Here is a 22266-nt window from a genome sequence, read left to right as displayed (position 1 = left end):
CCCTACAGGTTTTTGCGGGGATGTAAGTTTTCATTTCTCTGGAATAAATGCCCAGGAGTGCAACTGGTAGGTTGTATGGTTACTGCATGTTTAGTCTTTTGGGAAACTGCCAAGTTATTTTCTTGAGTGGTTGTACCATGTTTCATTCCAACCAGTAATATGTGAGAAAAGTGCCATTTTTCATACAGACTCTCCTTTAAGAAAACCTAATCTATGAAAATCCAGATTCCAAAAAATAAAGGATTTTTTGAGTGATGAAAATGTTCTACACTTAGATTGTGATGATAGTTACACAGCTTTAAATATACCTTAAAAACCACTGAATTGGATACTTTAAATTGGTGAATTGTATGGTATTGTTATATCTCAACAAAGTGTTTTAAAAAAGGCTATTACATGAGATGATCTAATTATATTACAAAAAATCTTATTTATTCACCAAATTTCTAATTTATTAAGCATTTACCATGTGGCAGGCATTATGTACAGTGCTTTCTATGCATTACCCTATGTAATCTCCATACAATCATTACCTCCAATTCATAATAAACACTGTTGTAAAAGAAGATAGTATAGAGTGGCTAACAAGGGTGAAGTTCTGGCACAAGACTGCTTGAGCTCAAATCCTGACCCATTCACTAATTAGCTTGTCATTTAACCATTGTCAACTTCCAAATCCTTTTCTGTAAATGGGAATAGTAAAAGTACTTCCCTTTGTGAGGAATAAATGAAAAAAATGCAGATAAAAGCACTTAGGATGCTGCCTGCATAGTATCATTATCATTATTATTAAATTCATGAAAAGACATTTTCCTCTTAGCAGTTCATAATTGCTTGATAACAGTGTTATGAGAAAGTGAACTATGTGTATTAATAAAAGATGACAGATTTTGTCATTATGTGTATGGGAGGACAAAGGAAGCAGATGACATTTACTGTTCCCCTATGATGCACCAGACACTGTACTTACTAGCCACCATTGTGTACATGATATCTGAACAACATTGTGTGATGAAAGTATTATTCATCCCCATTTTATAGAAAAGGAAACAAACTCAAAAAGATTAAGACAGTATTTCCATTTCATAAAGCAAGTATTTTATGTAGCCAGGATAGAAAACCAGGTGTTTCTGTGTCCAGAATTCATAATTTGCCTTTTCACCTATGAAAATAATTGATAAAAATGAGACTTTGCCTCAAACACTGCATTTAAGTTACAGTATTAAGATACTTGCAGCTTTTCTTTCCTCTTTATTCAGGAACAAAAATTTAGCATTTCTAAGGGTGTCACATTTAAAATATATTTAAAAAAGAAAATTGGAAGTCCATGTAGTAATTCAGAAAGGTCCCCAAGGTTTAATTCCACCCGAATTTCAACTGCTTAGAAGTTGAATCACCATTTAACTGCAAAGGGCAAACCCATTGGTGGAAAAGTCCATTGCCAGAAGAGCTCAGCAAGAAGTGAAGAAATACATTCTAGAATTTAGAACAAGATGAGGCATCCTGTGCTGAGCTCAATCAGAAACAAAACAAAACAAAACAGAACCCCCAAATGAATTCCAAACTAAGAAGAAGAAAAGAAAATTGTTTGTGATAACATTTCATTCACCATTTCTCAAGTTTATTCACCTGTGGATTAGTCTTTACATTCTTTCTCTTTCTTCTTCAAACTCCCTTCTCTTTAGAAGCTGCTAAGTGTTGTAACGGAAGCAAAGATGGGACTTTAATGTCAGCTTATTGAGAAAACCAACAAAGTTTTTTCTTTTGTAGTGAGTCTCAAAGATTATGTATCTCATTCTTCAGGTTTATTACTGAGGAACTTGGCTGTTGGTCTCCACTGGGAAAGAAACACAAGGATATGGAATTCTACTTGGAAAACTCAGGTCTTCCTGTTTGCTGGATAAATACAGAGACAAAATCACAATGAGCCCTCTCACATTGATGTGAAAAAAGATCTTTGGATAGAAACCTACTCATTTATTCTCAGGACTTTAAGTGCCCTGCTTCATGTTTTGGCATGTTGCAACTGACTTTATTTTATTTATTTTATTACAAGCAAGAGAAACAAAGTCTGGTTCCCGTATGATTTAAAAAAGAAAACAAAAGAAAAAGGCTTGGGTTGGGTTAGGAGTTTCTCTGAACCATGAAAATGACCTCAATATTGGCTGAAAAATTCGACAAGAATGAAAAATGGCATGGTACAAGCTCCAGGAAGATGTTGCAGAGATGAGCTTCAGATGCATTTCATTTTGCGTTGTTATTAATGGCTTGGAAAGAGGCCATAAACCTATTATGGTAATTATGTCTGCAGATGAGGGTAAATAGGATGGTGTTATAAACACCAGTAAGCAAGAGACGTAGTACAGAGCAACCTAGGGAGATTAGAAATATGGACAGGAAATGAACAAATGAGATCAGCCTGGAAAAGTGAAAACATGCATCTGGAGAAATACATAATTTGAAAAACAGAGAGATACTTAAAGGCAGGGTCATACTTGGAAAGCAGTAATAGTAAATAGGCCTTTGAGCAGATATCAGCCCTGGATAAATTTGTAACATGATGGAAAAATAATACTCAGACCTGGTGTTCATATAGCCTTTCAAAATGCATTTTTTCCCAAACAGAGGCATTTCCATTATCTCATTTGATCATCAACCCAAGGAGGTTGGAAGCAAAGAATTCTCCACTGAAGAAATGAAAAGAGGTTAAGTGAATTGCTTAGGGTCAAACAATTTGTTAATAAAATAGACATGGCTAAAACTTGGGTGCCTTGACTTTTCTTTTTCTTCTTTCACTATAACACCTCATCATTATGTCTTGCATCTCAGAATAGTAATTATTTCTGGTTCAGCACCTAGCCATCTCTTTCTGATGTTATGAACAACTTTATTTCATTTGAGACTGAGCATAGCATTACTGAACCTTTGAACAGGGCATAACCTATGCCCCAAACCTATTTTCTAGGATGAAGTGAGGCAGTGTGTAATGGATGGTGGATCTCTGGATTAGAAGTCGGAGCTCTATACTAGTAGTATCACTAACTACAGTGTTGGCCATGGGCAAGCCATCGCTAGTCTCATGTGCTTCAGCTGTAAGATGGAGGAGGTTGATTGCTATGGTCTCACAGAATTGCTCTCTTTGAAGAGCTAAAAGAAGAATGAAGCTCGTGTAAACAGACAACCCGAGACAGAAACCTTGAAGCCTGAGAGGAGTGGGAGAAGAAAGAGCGGGAGAGATGTAAACGCCTGGACTAAAAACATGTATTGGCATATGGCAGGCAAGCATATTTAGGCTTTTGAGGATAACTTCTGCAAAATTTATCTCAATCTATTCTCTCATGCTCTTGTTATAGAGTTTCTATCCTAAAGTTGACACTGTCATTTTTTTCCCCTTGGTAATGATGTATGAGTTTCTATGTACCCTTATCTGCCTTTGTAAGAACCAATGCACTAGATGTCTTTTTGGATTCTGTCAACATCATAATGGCTCCTTTTTCTCTGAGAAGTGCCTTTATGTCCAAATGGGTGGATACCTTGCACCACGTTTAGGTTACGTAATTCCTCCATCCCTTCTCCATAAGTGATTAGATTGTAATCACTGACCCAAGCAGAGCCAATCGAATTCTTTCCAATTGGAAATTGGGACCAAGAGAAAATCATTTTATTCTCTCACTGAGATTAGAATGAAGAAGCATGGAGTGGCCAAATGTGGAGAGGAAACTAATGTAAATAGAGGATTAGAGAGAATCACAATATAGCCTCAGAGGGTCAAAGACAGACTGTAGCTGACATCCTGATTCTAGCCTAGGTGGAGGCTTACATCTGAATCATTGCTCTTTTTTTTCTCAATAGTTTTACTGAGATTATTTTTCACTTTTTAATAAGTTGTTTTTACTAATACAGTGGTCAATCTAGATGATATCCTGTTAATATGCCAGTGAGTCTACCCAGAACTTTCCTCCACCCCATTAGTACTTTAGGATTCTGCCTTCAACAGTTTGCCTTTTGTTTGAGTTTCTTTATGTATGTATGTATGCATGCATGCATGTATGTAGCATATATGCATGTTTATATGTATTTATTCAAGGCAGTCACTCAGTGTGTATCCCATGAGTGTCTGTCTATATTCCAGGCACTATGTTGGGCACTGGGGATACAGTGATGAGTAAACAGAGACCCATCCTCAGGGAGTCCAAGGGAAGTGTTCAGCAAAACAGATCATTATAACATACTTTATAGGTGAAGGACTGAGGTCAGCAGGGGCTCTGAGAAGCGCCAGGGGAAACTGCATAGATGCCAGAAAAAGCTTTCTGGAAGAGATAATGCCTGAGCTGAGTGTTAAAGGATTGTTTGAAGTTTCCCAAGTCAAAAAGGGTTACAGTCATTTCAGGCAGAGGGTATGATTTGGGCAAGTGCTTGAGGTAGGAAACAGCAGGATGTGAGAAAGGAATGCCTAGTTCCTAGGGTTACTGGAACATAAAATGCAAGTTAGGAGTGAAGAGAAGATGAAGCCACAGAGATGAGCAGAGGTCAAGTGTGGAGAGTGTCAAACATCGTATCAAGAATCTTGAGTTTTAGTCTGAGAATACTGAGGAATGATTGGAGACTCACTTACAGGTAAGTGGGAAAGTGACAATTTAAGATGAGACCTGAAAGACAAGAAGGAGATAAACTGGTTGAGGTTGGTCCAGACAGAGGGAGCAGACAGTGGGAAAGGACCAAGCACTGAGACCCGGGTTTCCAGTGAAGATGACCAGGTGAAGGGAGGTGTCACCAGCTGAGCTACAGAGCACCGGAAAAGGTAAAGAGAAGTTTCCGGAATCTATGTTAGATTTGTTTAGTGCTCTAGGTGCCCTAGAAAGTAGATTATAATACCAAGAATAATATGCAGAAGGCTTATTAGGGAGTGCTCTGAAGGTCAACACCAGGGAACGGAAGAAAAGGAAGGAGATGGAGGCAGAATTGGGTAGAGGGAGAAGGCTGCCTCAATGGACACCTCAGCTGACCCTGAAGGGAGTTATGAAGAGAGGATGAACCTTCAGCTTGCTCCTGAGTTGGGATAAGGGTCAGGCCTTTACAACTCCTCATCAGTATCATTGCATGTGGGTCACCCCTCAAGGCAGTGACGTCTCAGACAAAATGGATGTCTTTAGCTGAAGCAATGTCCAAAGGTGGCTGACAACTGAGAGCTTTCTGCCAGTAGCTTTTGCAGAAGCTGGAGTCATAAGCCCTTTATTCCTGAAGGATCAAGATGGTGCACCAAAGGGGCCACTGTATTGTAACTGAGGCGCTTGTGGATCACCTAGGTGGAAACATCCTGTATGCAGTTAGATGTATGATACTGAGGCTAAGAGGAGAGGGCTGGCTAGAGCTAAGGATTGGGAAGCAATATTATACCAGTGAGAATGGGTGACCTCTTTGGGGTCATACACCCTTTGAGAATCTGAAGAAAACTAGAGATTCTTCTTCCCAGAAAAATGTGCAAAAAATATATATATCCATGGAATTTTTGGAGGTTCACCTTTTGGCTATCTTTTGATTGGGTTCACTCAATAACATTCTGTGCCTTGGGCAACATCATGCAATATTTTAATTAATCTGATTAAATAGTCCAGTTTATTGGAGCATTCCCAGAATATCAGGACCTCTCCAACATTTTACCTAATCTTCTCGCTATCTAACTTAACCATATTATCCCTGTTTTATAGAGGAGAAAACTGAGTTTAAAAGAACTTGTGTGGGGCACCACAGTTGCTACAGCAGAGCTAGAATTTAAACACTGGTTTGTGTGACTAGCAGAGTTGGATTCCATTTCTGAGCTCCATGATATATCTTCTCACCTGGGCCCTATCAGGGCAACAAGTGGCCTCTTGCCAAGTAGAGAGGAAAGCAAGGGGACCTAAAGAACAGTCAAGGAGGTGTATTGATATTGCCCTACAGCTGCTATCAGTGATGCGGAGTATTACTGGAGAAGGGGAAAATTACTGACATCAAGCAAACAGCTCCAGAGCCAGGGACTGGCCAAGGCTACAATGTGCTTGAGGGTGCCCCAGTGGTCATAAGAATTTTGGCAGAGGAGTCTGCCATTCTGTCCCTGGTGGTGGCTGATTGGCTGCCTCGGATATTCTTCTGTTTTATTGGTGTTGTCGTGGAAAATAGTGTACATTGTATTCGCAACTTAATTGGCTAGTTCTTTTCTATTTTACTTGAAAAAAATTTAATATGAATATCATTATTGCTGTCCATTGGCTCTTATCATCTTTTTATCCTAAAGAAAACTCAACTTGCAAGGTCATAATGAAACAATCATTATTTACATTAGGTAATGGGTGCAGCACACCAACATGGCACATGTATACATATGTAACAAACCTGCACATTGTGCACATGTACCCCAGAACTTAAAGTATAATAAAAATATATACATATATATAAAAGAAAAAAAATTATTAAGTTAATGAGTCAAATCAACTTTCTATGGCAAAACATAGTTTCTACCTTTACAGAGTAGGTTCTTTACAACAAACTTTCTGATAATCTAGTTTCTTGCGATAGTCTTTTACAGTCACAGAGAGTTAAGTGGGGAGAGCTTGGACCTGTTAAAATAGGCTTTCAATATTACAAGAAGTTCTCTGCAGGTTTTTAGTCAGGGGACATAAAGAGACGTTTAACTTTGTGGTGACAAAATAAAGACTAACTATAGATTTAAATTAAATTCTGTAGTAGATGTATAAACATCCACTGAGCTTTCCTCTTATCTTTCTAAACAAAGGCAAATTGCAAATCCAGTGCATTGTAGTTGTGAAATCATTTGTAATAGTGGTTTCTTTTCTTTTTTTTTTTTTTTAATTATACTTTAAGTTTTAGGGTACATGTGCACATTGTGCAGGTTAGTTACATATGTATACATGTGCCGTGCTGGTGCGCTGCACCCACTAACTCGTCATCTAGCATTAGGTATATCTCCCAATGCTATCCCTCCCCCCTCCCCCCTCCCCACCACAGTCCCCAGAGTGTGATATTCCCCTTCCTGTGTCCATGTGATCTCATTGTTCAATTCCCACCTATGAATGAGAATATGCGGTGTTTGGGTTTTTGTTCTTGCGATAGTTTACTGAGAATGATGGTTTCCAATTTCATCCATGTCCCTACAAAGGACATGAACTCATCATTTTTTATGGCTGCATAGTATTCCATGGTGTATATGTGCCACATTTTCTTAATCCAGTCTATCATTGTTGGACATTTGGGTTGGTTCCAAGTCTTTGCTATTGTGAATAATGCCGCAATAAACATACGTGTGCATGTGTCTTTATAGCAGCAATGGGATCTAATTAAACTAAAGAGCTTCTGCACAGCAAAAGAAACTACCATCAGAGTGAACAGGCAACCTACAACATGGGAGAAAATTTTTGCAACCTACTCATCTGACAAAGGGCTAATATCCAGAATCTACAATGAACTCAAACAAATTTACAAGAAAAAAACAAACAACCCCATCAAAAAGTGGGTGAAGGACATGAACAGACACTTCTCAAAAGAAGACATTTATGCAGCCAAAAAACACATGAAAAAATGCTCATCATCACTGGCCATCGGAGAAATGCAAATCAAAACCACTATGAGATATCATCTCACACCAGTTAGAATGGCAATCATTAAAAAGTCAGGAAACAACAGGTGCTGGAGAGGATGTGGAGAAATAGGAACACTTTTACACTGTTGGTGGGACTGTAAACTAGTTCAACCATTGTGGAAGTCAGTGTGGCAATTCCTCAGGGATCTAGAACTAGAAATACCATTTGACCCAGCCATCCCATTACTGGGTATATACCCAAATGACTGTAATAGTGGTTTCTTAAAGCTAGCTCTACAAGTGATTTCCAGGACTCCTGCTTGGAAAAAGAAAGTAGTGCCTGCTTTTAACTTTAATTTTAATTAAGGCTGAGTGAGTCAAAGATATGTGGGTGTTAAAAATCATTGTTTTCCATAGTGGCATCAGCTTAAAACCCTCATTACAATAGAGCCGTTGTTCTATTAACTAGCACCTTTTTATGCATTATAAAGGATCACTGCTATGGTCCAAATGTTGGTGTTGGAAATTTATATGTTGGAACTTAATTTGTATTTTGGAGCCTAAAATCCAATGTGACAGTTTTAAGAAGTAGGCCTTTTGGGAAGTGATTAAGTCAATAAGGCTCTGCCCTCACGAATGCAGTTAGTGCCCTTATAAAAGAAGTTCAAGGGAGCTGTCTTGCCCATTCAGCCAGGTGAGGACCTAGAAGGCACCATCCATGAGGAATAGGCCACTCACCAGACACAGAATCTGCTGGTGCCTTAATCTCAGACTTTTCAGCCTCCAGAACTGTGAGAAATAAATTTCTGTTTTTGTACATTACCCAGTCTAAGATATTTTGTTATAGCAGCAGGAATGGACTAAGACAATCCCCATGAAAGGTATAATCTAATGAAGTGTCAATAACACAAAATTATTCATCTCTTTTGCCAGCAATACCTTGATGTTTTTGGAGGTCCGTGTAAATTGTTTGTAGCTGTTAGGTACTGAAAAGAAGACTTGGTTACTTGTTAAAATATGCATTAATTGTGTATGCCTTTTTGGAAGGCGTTCTGTATATGTACTCTATTAATAAATTCAGTCCAGAAGGTCCTTATCTAATTTGGTGTACAATTACAGCAGGGAGGCAAGATTAGTATTTGACTAGGGGCCAGGTTGGGCAGGTTTCCTTCATTTTCCATCCACTCACTGCTATGGGGACTTCAAAATCTATTCTTTTAATTATCCTATACTATAATGATATACACCAGCAACTCCTTTCAAATGAATCAACCCATTTTTCTGTTTCATAAGACCTGTTTCCCCTTTTTTGTGTCAGCATATCCACTCAGCTATTCTACCAGCTACTTTAATAGGTGAGGCAAATAAGGCTAAGGTTTTTCAGGTTGTTAATTCCAAAGTCAAATAATTTGAAACAAATTTGGAAAATCTAACAGCTTTCTCTATTTCTGGTTTTTCCTCTTATGTTTATGTCTCCAGTGAAAAAATAAGTGCCTGGCCCTTTAAACTATCTAAGTACTCCGCTTGAGGCCAGGTGAGCTCAGGTCACTGGACCCCCTGAGCTCAGAAATCTAGGGTCTCATTTGGGATCAGTGTGTAGAGGTGGCCAAATCAACAAAAAGTACTCATTTGTTGACACTCCATTTGCTAGAGGTGCCTGTTTCTCATCCCAGGGCTCCTTGGGTAAGTTGCTCAGTGCAATCTGTGTCTAGACCCTCAGGCATGTGTCTCTGCCATCCCTACTTTCCCCAGCAAAACGGAGCCAGAACTAATGAGGCCAATGGCCCTGGAGCATTTGCTATAGCTGAGTACAGGAAACAGGAGGGAAAAACACAAACAACACAGCCAAAGTCCCTTGCTGGAGATGGAGGGGAAGCCTGCAAAATACAAAGTGGGATTGCAGCCTCGCACTTTGGGGTTGGCTTGCCGTTCTGAGTCCCCATCCAGGAGTGAGTTTCACATCCTTCTGGGAGTGAACTGTTGTGCTATTCAGGAAGGGATCTGAACTCAATCACATGTGCTTCCATTCACCCAAGGGTGAAATTGACTGCACTTAACTGAAGATTCAGCAGCTCCGGCGCATGTTCTCAGACAGGCTTTTAACAGACAGGGTGCAGGTAGTTCCGGGATTCAGTCTTGTGATTTAGGGTTCAGTGCGGGTGGAGTGAGGGTGGGCTGGAAAGGAGGTAGTTCCCTGGAGATAACTCACTGCCATCTTAATTCTGAACAGATATCAAAGACTCCTTCAGAATACAACACCCTTCACATTTGAGACACAGACTCCCTATTCTCCAATTCCTAAATAACTCAACAGTCTCTAAATTTCTGATGCCAGAAATTCAGATGACCATAAACCAGGCAGGGGCATAAATAAATGGCAGCAAACCCCATGTAAAGGAAGAGGAAGCAACAGACATTATGGCTAATTGGAGAATACATATTCTGTCAACAGGCAGCCAATATTTTACTCTAGCTAATGGGCACTGATGTGTGTCTATGAGCCCAGAATTGCCAGGTCTCTTAATTTTTAAAGAAATATAAATGTGAGTGTGAAATCTATAAAATTTAAAATGCTGGCTAAATAAAAAATGTCTGTCCATGTACATACTTATTTAATATCAATCTCACTGTTGTTGGCTGAGTATCCTGGGAAGCAGATCTGAGAAGAATAATAGGATGAAGGAAGTTTATTCGGGAGTGTTCCTGGATCGACATCTGTGGAAGGGAAGAGAAAAAGAAGGATCAGGGAGAGGGACAAGTTAAGCCGTGTTGTGGTCTTAACAAAGGCTTCAGCAGACCTTATATGACCTTATAGGCAGGCATGATACTGGGATAACCCTTTAGAATTCTTCCCCTTTTTTGACTAGAAGGCCAGACCTCTGTGTGCTCACATTAACCAACTATTGAGTCATATGCCCTGGGTCGGCGGGATGCTTTAGACAGGGGCAATTTTCAGAAAAGGCTGACAGCTGAGGGTTGAGAGCACCCGGGGTAATAAATCCCTTAGTCTTAAGGGACCAGGGGCCGGGAACAGTGGCTCACCCCTGTAATCTCAGCACTTTGGGAGGCCAAGGCGGGTGGATCACCTGAGGTCAGGGGCTTGAGACCACCCTGGCCAACACAGTGAAACCCAATCTCTACTAAAAATACAAAAATTAGCCAGGCGTGGTGGCAGGCGCCTGTATTCCCAGCTACTTGGGAGGCTGAGGCAGGAGAATCGCTTGAATCCGGGAGGTGGAATTTGCAATGAGCCAAGATTGTGCCACTGCACTCCAGCCTGGGCAACAGTGCGAGGCTCCGTCAAAAAAAAAAAGAGGGACCTGGGTAGAATACCAAGTGTCTACTACAGACCACTCTTCATATAGCTCAGATTCACTTCCTCGTTATTGTTGTTGTTTTGTTTTTTGTTTATTTTATTTTATTTTATTTTTGAGAGAGACAGGATCTCACTTTCTTGTCCAGGCTGGAGTGCAGTAGTGTGATCACAGCTCACTGCAGCCTTGACCTCCTGGGCTCAACTAATCCTCCTATTTTAGCCTCCCAAGTAGCTGGAATTACAGGCATGTGCCACCACGTTCAGCTAATTTTTAAAACTTTTGTAGAGAAAAAGCTATGTTGGCTAGGCTAGTCCTGAACTCCTGGGCTCAAGCAATTCTCTCCCTTTGCCCTCCCAAAGAGCTAGGATTACAAACATGAGCCACCACAGCTGACCTCAGATTTACTTCTCTGTGTAAGTTCAGGGAGCAAAAACTTCAGGATATAGGGTCTCTTCTCTTGGGAGGTCTCAGGGCCTCTTTTTCCACAGCTGGTCTTAAGACCACAGTAAGACCCATTATTGTCCTCTACTGACCATTCTAGATGCTCCTCACTCTCAGCTAGTACCTTCACTGGTCCAGATGGTTTGCCTGGTGTTAGGACATGGAAGGGGCAGAGTCCCTGGTCACCATGGCTTTCTCAGGCTCAAGTACATTATGGCTGATGTACTTGTCTATACCATTAATGCTGGGCAAGGTAGTACATATAAGAACCCATGTAGTTCACAAAGGTGCTATACATACTCTTCCTTTCTTTTATCGTGTAACAGTAGGCTTACCTTCTCCTGATAATCAGGGTCCTACAAGGATGCTGACTCTCCTTGCCTGTTTACAGACTCTGGGCCCATGAGCCCGAAGTACACAGGTAGCAGCTGCAACTTAGAGTTCAGTAGGATTCTTGCTATGCCCCCTGGTGGAAACATTTCTCCTTGGTGAAAAGGCACTAAATAACCCAGAACCGCAGAAGTGGAAAGCGTGTATTTCGAGTTGGGTCCTTGGGAGTGAAGGTAAAAGGGATCACTCCTGCTTCTTCCCCTTGGTTCTTGCATTCATGTATTCTTCCTTTTGGGACACAGCACCATATAAAGGGCATTGATGTAAAATGTCCAGTGCACCCTGGAAGATGGCTCCCTATCCTTGCACAGACTCCTCTCTGAATTGGCACTTCAGTTGTCCCTTCAATAGGCCATTCCTTCACACTCAGGATGGTAGCTTCTGGTTAAAATGGTATTTGATATAACTGTGGATCCTGTGGTCATGTGGCCTTTCTTGTATCTCATTTGTTATTGAGTGGGCCCATTGGTCTCATGTGATGTTTTGTGGGATCCTGTGCCAGTTAATGAGACACTCCTTAAGCCCTCAAATAGCGGTGTTGACTAAGGCCCTAGCAGCAGCAAAGGCAAATCTGTGCCTAGAATGTGTTCATTTCTGTAAAAATTAATCCCTGTGCCTTCTAGTATGAAAGGGGCCCAATGTATTCAACTTGTCACCAAGTGGCTGCTTGTATCTTTAAGGGATGGTGCCAGATTGGGAAGTAGGGTTGCTCTCTCTTGCTGGCATGACGGACATTTGACAGCACCAGTAGCTGAATCAGCATTGGTCGGTTCCCTGCATTGCCTCTAGCCCTGTCACTGTGCCTACTCTAATCATATGCCCATTGTGCCACATTGGGGCTGCTGATGGCAGAGCCTGGCAGATGTCAACTAACAGGGTCACTTTATGTACCTCATGGTTTAGTGCCTCTTCTGTGATGGATGCCCTCTGGAGGGCGTTAACAATGCAATACATGTATCTTCACTCTTCATGCCCATTCCCGTAGGTCCACCCATCTGCTTCTACCCACGACCTTCTTTTCCTCGATCTTTTAATCTTTCTCCTTCCAGGTCTGAGTCAATGCTGCCTAGGGTCTATATATAATCTTAAGCCACGTTTTTGTTTTCTTTCCATATAAGGTAGATGGCTAGGTGCACTGTCTGAAGCCATAGGAAAGTATCTCCTCATTGTTGTCTTTCAGCACCACTCCTGAATGGGGCTGTCATGTGGCCATGGTCTATTTTCAGCTTGCTCTACTCACCAAGATGGCCTACCTGTAAACCAGGCTCAGATTTTTTTCTTCTCTATCATCTGATCATAAGGGCCACAGGTGTGTGCTAACAGAAAAGTACTGGAGCAAAAGTAGTGGATGACATGGGAGACTAGACCACCTGCTCAGGTAGCCTACTCATGCCCTTCAGCATTTCTCATGGCCAATCCTGGATGTACCACTTCCATCTGCAATGAATTGCTGCTAGGTTCACCTGTTCTTATAACATGTTGAACCTGACAGAACCTTGTGCTGGGCATTTGTGGCTGCGTGGTCACTTGATGACCCTGATAAGGGCTTCTGTCTTTACCAGGGTCCAAAAGGAAGTCTTTTTCAGATAGTGTGTAATTTTCTGGTTCCAGAGTCCTAGGAGTCTAAATATGATTCTCCTGTTGGTATTTGTGTGACCTCCACGTGGCTTTTTTTTCCCCACAAATACCTCCAATAACATAGGAGTCATTGAATCACAGGGCCAAAGTGGTTGGGCTGTTTACACTGCAGGCAAATCTGTTACAGAACACTTTCCTATTCCAGGTGTCACTCAAAACTGACAGCCTTCTCTGTATGTGGGTTGTAACACATTTTGGAATATGGAATATGTTGTCTCTAAAACCTGAAGAGACCTACCAGGCTTTGTGCTTCCTTCATTGCAGGAGTTCTCTAGTGCAATAATTTGTTCTTTACTCTGAAAGAAGTTGTGGCATGCCCAATCTGAGATATCAGGCCCCTGAATCTTTGTAGATTTATCTTTATCTTCCATTCTGTAGATAAGAGTTCATGTGTGTTACCAAAGCCTTCAATGTACTTGTCATTTCTTGCTCATCTAGTCATATTTTCATGATGTTATCAATAAAGTATACTACTGGGATGTTCTTTAAGATGTCCAGACAATCTAGATCTTTCAGACTATATTATGGTGGAGGAAAGGATAATTAACATAGCCTTAAGTCAAGATTGTTCATGTGTACAGTTTTTCTGTTCCAAGTGTGTGCAATCTGCTTTTGATCTTCTTTTCTGATGAAACAGCACTCATTTGCTAGGTCAGTGGCTATGTACAATGTACTTGAGGCCATTTGCTCTAGAAAAATATCATAGCAGCTTAGGTTTAGGCTCTTGATTGAGTCATGCTCTGGTATTTGTCAGGCTTTTGTGGCATCCAGACTAGTGAATTAAATGGTGATATGATGGAGACTGGCAGCCCTGCATCCTTCAGGTCTTTAACTGTGCTGCTAACCTCTGCCATTCCCTTAGGATAAAACCAATTTTTTGATTTACTCTCTATCTTTGGTGGGGTGGGGGTTCGGTTTTGGAGCTTTCTGCTTGGTCTTCCCTACCTGATGGCTGTTACCCCAGAGACTAAGAAACCAATGTGGAAGTTGTGCTAATTGCCATATTTGTCTATTCCAATTAATAAATGGTGGTCTGTGAAAATGACTGCTAGGTGGATCAGTGAACCCCAAAGGCCAAATGTAAGCCAAACGTAGACCAAGAGTCCACTCAGTACCTGGCCTCTACATGTCTCTACTCTAACAGAGAAGCTATGTTGATATTTCAGCTCTGGGTATCAATGTCAACTGGGAACTTGTATCTGCCAGTCTCCCTTCCCACTTTACAGTGGCATTAGTAGGTGGCCGTAGTGAAGCAGCATCGTTGTCTGGGGTGATACCTGAAATTCTTTGTCTCACAGCCATGGAAAACTAAGACATGGACACACAAAGAGTAAGGTTGAGAGTGGAAGTTTAATAGGCAAAAGAAAGAGAATAGCTCTCTCTGCTGCAGAGAGAGGGGTCCCAAATGGGTTTTCTGGGTCTATGGGGAAATGCAGGGGTTTTATAGTGAGCCTGAGGAGGCGGTGTCTGATTTACATAGGGCACAAAAGATTGGTTGGACCAGGTGTGCCATTTGCATAAGGCATGAAAACCTGGTTAGGACTAGGTATGCCATTGCAGAAGGCAGGAGAAACTGGCCTCCCCGACCCTAATCTTTTTTTATGCAGATGGTTCTCTGCCTTGCTAGCGCCATGTTGCTTATTCCTTTACTGTACACATGGTAACAAAAGGGAAAATGGTGCCTCCATGTTGACCATGCCTGGCTCCCTTGTAGCCCTTTTCTGTTGGGACAGCTCCCAACATTCACCCATGCAAGCTTCCAGGCTGCTTATCTATGTTTGCAACTTGATTTTCCAGACTGCTTTTCTTGGGCTGCTTTTTATTAGAAGGGAAGCCTTGACGAGGACTCTTTTACTCTATCTGCCTAAATAATTTCTTTCTATCTCCTGTATCAATAGGACCTCTTGTAGGAGGACTAGGCGTCTAAATTATGATTCTCCTATTGGTACTTGTGTGGGAGTCAAGATTACCTTGTACCTTAGGCATGGCGTTGCAGGGTCCTTCCTACTGATGAACTGGCTTTTCCTTCAATTAATGGATTGCAAGCCTGAAAACTAGCTCAGATCCAGAATTTGGGCAACGGATTATTACTAAATTGTGTCTATGGGGCTAAATTCAAAGTGTTATCAGAGCTGCCTACATTCCTTGGCTCATGGCTGCATCTGACACCCTTGGTTGTCTAAACACAGACAGATACTGGTGTCTAGACACAGTGACTCTTGCTTTAACACAACTCCCTCTCTTTTTGAGTCTCCTGCCTCCCTCCTCCCTTTATCAGGACCCTAGTGATTACACTGGGACTGCCTGAATAATCTAGGATAATCTCCCCTTGTCAAGATCCTTAAGTTAATCACAAAATCCCTTTGTCATGTAAGGTGACATCTTCATAGGTCTGGGATTAGGACATGGACCTTTGGGGGAATGGTACACACTAGACTGCCTTTTTCCCCAAACCCATGAACATATATAGCTGAAAAACCTGGGATTCCTTGCTGAAAGGTAATTCACAGCAGCAACTTTGGGGAAATAAAGTATTTTCTAAAATTTCTGAAGTTCAGATAAGTTCATCAGACTATAATATCTCTCCCCATGATGCCTAAGGCAGAGCTGTCAAGAGTTTTCCCCCTCTGTATGAATGTAACTTCACTTGTGTGTCTAACATGCTGGGCCAGAGATGAAGATCAGCATACAATAATTTGTCCTCATCTCGCAACCTCATCTTTTTTTTTTTTTTTTTTCTGAGACGGAGTCTCGTTCTGTCGCCCAGGCTGGAGTGCAGTGGCTCGATCCTGGCTCACTGTAAGCTCTGCCTCCCGGGTTCACACCATTCTCCTGCCTCAGCCTCCCAACGTAGCTGGGATAACAGGCGCCCACCACCACACCCGGCTAATTTTTTGTATTTTCAGTAGAGACTGGGTTTCACCATGTTAGCCAGGATGGTCTTGATCTGCTGACCTCATGACCTGCCCACCTCTGCCTCCCAAAGTGCTGGCATTACAGGCGTGAGCCACAGCACCCGGCCTCTCGCAACCTGATCTTCTAACTCTAGCCTTTGGCTTTGATATGAGTTGCCATCAGAGCTGGATGGAGCAGGTCAGAATCCTTCAAACTCAATGACTACTGAAGAAAAGAATGAGAAACTCTGTCTAGGGAGACGTAGGATTGCATACCTTTGCTTAAGCTAGTGTAAGCTTGATTTTGGAATCAGCCAGTGGGAATACTTTTCTGTGGCTGTAATTTTTTTTTTTTTTTTTTGGTTTATGTGTATCCGAGGTTAGTTTGTTTACCAGTTTATTTCTGTACTCAATGTGTAGACATCTAATAATAGCAGGTGAATCACCTCTTTGGTTTTCATTCTGTAACACTGGAGTTACATGACTGAGATTTCCTTTGTTTGGTTGTAGGTAAAAATTAATGGACCAAAATGCTTAATTAAGGCAGCTCTAAGATTAAATGTTTATTTATGTAATATAAGAACAGCCTATATATTTCACATAGGCCTAGTATATACATTTTCCCCTTCAAAACTCTTCTATATTTATTTTAGAACTTTTTTTTCTGAATTTTTCAAATCAGGACCAAGGGGCAAATGTTTTCTCATATTAAGACAGCAACATATAAATGTATTTTTAGAAAGTAAAAAATATTTTTAATGGTCAAAACTAGGTAAATGGCTAGGTCCTTATTTTAAATGTTTTGGAGATTAAAGGACAGAGAATATTCTGGACTTTCTCCCCTGCCTGTTCAGTCAATCTCCCCCTTTTCCCATTGATGCGACTCCACTCCAAGCACTGTAAAAGAGCTGGGGGCTACAAAGGTAAATAAGACATAGTTCCTGGCATAAATAAATTTAGCAAAAAAAAAAAAAATCAAAATATTAAAAAGAGTGTTAGGAGTAGCTGCCATTTAATTAACTTGACTTAAGAGCTTTATGAGAATAATCTTACTTAATCTTCAGTATGTTCACTGTCCTTTATTCCCCTGTACACTGTGTTCTCCCTGCTCTCTTAAGGAGCTTAGATCCCTTGCTTCATCCTCAATTCCCTTGAGTTTTTCTCTCCCTTCTCAGCACTCATCTAAAAGAGCCCACATTCAATTCCACACCCTACCTGCTCCTTGCCTGCACATATGCTACTGTAAGTGGCTGGAGGAACATCCACAACCAGGCTTACTGGTCTCTCTTTAAATTTATGGTCACCGTTTGAAGGGAATCTTTACTGCTGCTATTACAGGAAAGGGGTCTCGATCCAGACCCTAAGAGAGGGTTCTTGGATCTTGTGCAAGAAAGAATTCAGGGTGAGTCCATAGAGTAATGAAAGCAAGTGTGTTAAGAAAGTAAAGGAACAAAAGAATGGCTGCTCCATAAACAGAGCAGCCCCGAGGATCTGCTGGTTGCCTGTTTTTATGATTCTTTCTTGATGATATGCTAAACAAGGGGTGGATTATTCATGCTTCCCCTTTTTAGACCATCTAGGGTAACTTCCGAAGTTGCCATGGCATTTGTAAACTGTCATGGCGCTGGTGGGAGTGTAGCAGTGAGGACGACCAAAGGTCACTCTTGTTGCCATCTTGGTTTTGGTGGGATTTAGCCAGCTTCTTTAGTGCAACCTGTTTTATCAGGAAGGTCTTTATGACCTGTATCTTGTGCCGACCTCCTCTCTCATCCTGTGACTTAGAATGCCTTAACCATCTGGGAATGCAGCCCAGTAGGTCTCAGGTCTCGGCCTCATTTTACACAGCTCCTATTCAAGATGGAGTTGCTCTGGTTAACACGCCTCTGACACTGCCAGATAATCATACCATATTTTCCTAGTTCCTTTTCTGTCCTGGAAAATGATTTTCATATGAACTCCTCCTCCCTCTCCCAATACCTTCTTTCCTAGATGGTCTTAGCTGATGGCAGAAAAAATAGATGGAGTCAGAAGACAAATTCCATGAAGTCCTTCCCGGAAATATACCCAGCTACTGGACTCTGTGCAAAGATATTCTCCTCTTCAGTGACTGTGGAAGAACCAGTCTTGTTTCTAGCTAAGGGCAAGCCCTCCACTCAAACAATAAATGTCACCTGAGTTGCCTATTCTGGAACTTTCATAGAGCCATTGACCTACTTCTCTCCTGCCTCATAAAGTTTCCTCTCCTGACTGAATCAGCCTCATTGGCATAAAACTAATCAGTGCCCAGGTACCAATTCTACTCTACTGAGCCTTTCTTTGGCCCATATGTTGCTCTGAAATTTTTGGACTGTATCATATTAGCAAAGTGATTCTTCGCCATCTTAATTCATCTGCTCTGAAATCTAGAATCAGGAAACTCTAAAAATGCATAGAGAAGCAAAAATAGATACTGTAAAATCTACATTCTAACTACATGCCCTTTAGTTCCAGAAAAGTTCTTCTTCATCTATTTAATCTTTCTCCAGATGCAATTTTAAAAAATTCTTACATTCACTCCCCTAATAATTATTGAGCAATTTCTATGGACAAGGCTTTATTTCAGGCATTCAGTAAATAAACAGACACATCACATACCCTCAAATAGCTTATATTCTGGTGATGGGGAGAATACCCAATAATAAATTAATATGTCATGTGGTAAAAAGTATTATGAAGATAAAGCAGGAAAGGGGGCTAGCAAGTGACAGGTGATGTAATAAGGATATGCGTTATTATTATATAAGAAGAATACGAAGTAAACTCCATGATATTTGGGACTTATTATTCACCTCCATTGCACTAACACTGATAAAAATAATGGCACATAGTAAGCACAAGGTAAATATTGTGTGAATATTTTGAGAATGAATGAATGAATGAATGAGTGATGGTGAGGAAGAGAACCCAGTTAGGAGGTTACAATAATTCAGGTGATAGCCAAATGATGGCTAAACACAGGAAGAAACTTTGCAAATCATGAGAGGAGACCATAGTCTGGATACATTTAAAAGATAGAACTGGCTGGGTGCGGTGGTTCATGCCTGTAATCCCAGCACTTTGGGAGGCTGAGGCAAGCAGATCACATGAGGTCAGGAGTTCGAGACCAGCATGGCCAACATGGCGAAACCCCCTCTCTACTAAAAGTACAAAAATTAGCCAGGCGTGGTGGCAGGCACCTGTAATGCCAGCTACTCAGGAGGATGAGGCGGGAGAATTGCTTAAACCTGGGAGGCGGAGGTTGCTGTGAGCCGAGATCACCCCACTGCACTCCAGCCTGGGCAACAAGAGCGAGACTCCGTCTCAAAAAAAAAAAAAAAAAAAAAAAATAGAATCAGTAGCATTTGCTGAAAGATTGTCTGTAGAGAGTAGGGGCATGATTGAAGGAGAGAAATCAAGGATGGTGCCAAACCTTTCGCCTGAGCAACTGGAATGGAGTACCCATTGATTTAAGTGTGGAAATCTGGGGTGTGGCAGGTGTGGTAGCCAAAATTAAGTTTCTTTGGGACTGTAAATCAAGTCTATTTCTACGTCTTCCTCTCCCTCTTTCAGTTTACTGAGATACCTAAAGCCAAGCACTGCTGTGTATCCAAGGAAAACCATTCAGAGTCATTCTACTGTGGAAAACATCCATACTGGTTCCATTCTTCTCTCTCTTGGCCAGACACAGAGGCATCCTGTGTTGATGGCTGCCTTTCTTATGGCCAAGGAAGGCTTTTTCCTTCAAATTCATCTTAGAGGCTTTATTTTGGTTCAAGAAAGTGAAAGATCATTGAAGGGGACGAAACAAGGAAAATAGTGTTTGTTGTACATTTCTGATGATGGCAACAGCTTGAATCAATTTGCTGTGTTTCTGTGTCTGGCTGGTCACAGCAGTCGGATCCAGAAGAACACATTGCAATTGCCATTCAGCATGGCCTCTTGCATGCAAACCTGACTTCAAAAAAGCTTAACCAAGTCTTGTTATTTGAAACAACACACACACACACACACACACACACAATCAAGTGATCAAAAATATGGTATAAATCTATTTAGTAAAGAGTGTTCTGGATTATAATGATGGTAACAGAGGAGATAACTCAGATGTAAGAAAGGCAAAGAAACTTGTAAAATTAAAAAAAAAAAGGCAGCAGCAGCGGTATTTTTTTTTTAGGATTGTAAATGTCCCCTACATATTTTTGCTTTTCTTGAGAAAAATGTGCAAGATCCTTTCCAGCAAGTTTGGGGCAGTAAAATCTACAGGAAAGATGCAGAGAGAGAGAGCTCTGCTGGTTTCCATAGTATGTAGTTAGTTCTCCTTTTACTCTGTTCTAAATATAATCCTGCTCATTTGCATGCCAATCCCCAGAACGCTTTGTAATTTCACAACTCTTGGCTAGTGGTCTCAGCACTTAAGCTTTAAGAACAAAGCAAAATGTTTAGGGCGTGCCTTTGGCCCAGTCTTTTTATTCCCCCTTGTGTTTTGCAAGAGTATAGGGAGGTGATCTTTGCTTGGCATTCATCCTCCTTTGCAGAGTATCACAGAAATAAAGTGGAGACTGCTGTGGACTTTTCTTGCGAAGACTGCATTCAGTCCAATTAACCATAAATAACCAGAAGCTTGGATTAACTCACTTGAGAGGGAGTGTTTAAGGGGGGTTTAGTGTGTCCTTGGATTATGTGACCAGTCTGGTTCGTTTCGGGTTTATGGAAAGCCCAAGCCGGAGTATTCTGTATTCTCTTTCTGTGGATGCCTTATATAGTTTCTTTATCGCAAGCACGCCTTCACTTTAATGACAAGATGTCTAGAATTGCCATCAGTGGGCTGCCTTATGGAAACGTGAATTCAAGATTCAACACAGCTTTAGTCATGCTTAGTGACATACAGGATTTCTATTTAATAGAACATTAAGATTGACAATTGGGGAGCGGTGGGAAAATTGTCTTCAAAGGGTTTTATAATTTTTTTTGCATAGCAAGTCTTCTTTTGGTTCCTTAAATTTTATGTTTGGAATTATTTGTCGTGAGAGTTGAGGAGCTCCCTCACCCCCAGCCACCACTCAGACCCCACCCACAGTGGCCTCTCCAAATATGTCTCCCTTTGGCCGTTTGATTTTAGCAGGTAGCTAAAGGACAATGTATTCCATCGCCGAAGGGCCATGGTTTTGCTTGTAATAACATATAAACCTTCGTCTGTCAGCCCTGCCTAAAGTAAACTCGGGATTGTGAGCAGTGCACGTGGTTCATTACTGATGGGGAGCAATAGCAGTTCTACTCCAAATCCATGGCTGCACACCAGGAACGTGTCTGGGCTACTGCCTTCCCACTCCACAGGTGTTTTCTACTTTTTACTCACAGAGCAGCATTCATGTTCTTTCTTTGATTCTGAGACTCAGTCAGGCAGTGGAGTTTCTTTAACAAGATACTACTTGGATATTTTTTAAATACAGGGAATGGTTGAGTCCACTGCTACCGTGCCCCTTGCAGCCTCTGAGAGCGAGTCACGGCTTTCCATTTTCTAATGTGTATGTTCCGGGTCTGGGGACCCCAGCAGGCCCGCCAGGTTGCAGAGTCGGACCAGTCTCCGGCGTCTGAAGGGGCTGCGCCGCTGTTTACCACCCCGCGAGCAGCAGAGGCGGCGCCCAGCCCTCCCCTCGAACAAAGGCGCGGCCGCCGCATTCGACCCGCGCCATGGCGGAGGAGAGCGGGTGCCGGGAGGGAAGCCGGGAACTGTCTCCATTCTGAAACTAGGGCGGGGAAGGTAGGAGATCCGACGAGGAGCTGGCTGGGGGCGGCGGCGCCCGCAACTCGGCCCCGCGGCCGGGAGGGCGTAGCTGATGCTCCCACCCCCGGGCCTCAGCCTCCGCTCCCGAAAAGCCCCTCGCGCCCCCTGGTGGCTGTGAAGCAGCCTGGCTCCGCAGCACTCGCGAATCAGAAATAAAAAAAAAAGAAAGAAAGAAAAAGAAAAAGTGGGTGAGGCAGATGCAAAGAG

The 22266-nt window shown here is 41.7% G+C and overlaps 1 protein-coding gene across 3 annotated transcripts in view; it reads left to right on the top strand.

Moving 5' to 3' along the window:
* Window positions 1–22266, top strand: part of DPYSL3 (dihydropyrimidinase like 3) — a 119507-nt gene that overhangs the window by 34809 nt on the left and 62432 nt on the right. The window contains exon 1 of one of the 3 annotated variants that reach the window (XM_003829069.5): window positions 14713–22035. The exons of 1 other annotated variant lie outside the window; for it this stretch is intronic. The gene's annotated coding sequence lies outside the window, so the exon portion shown is untranslated. Of the gene's footprint in view, window positions 1–14712; window positions 22248–22266 lie in introns of those variants that run through there. One more of the 3 variants, XM_008954480.6, reaches the window with a different exon arrangement.

Source organism: Pan paniscus, chromosome 4 (genome assembly GCF_029289425.2).
Source record: "Pan paniscus chromosome 4, NHGRI_mPanPan1-v2.0_pri, whole genome shotgun sequence".
NCBI classification, from domain to species: domain Eukaryota; kingdom Metazoa; phylum Chordata; class Mammalia; order Primates; family Hominidae; genus Pan; species Pan paniscus.
The sequence above is the reverse complement of the archived record's forward strand: the minus strand, read 5'-3'. Positions and strand labels throughout refer to the sequence as shown.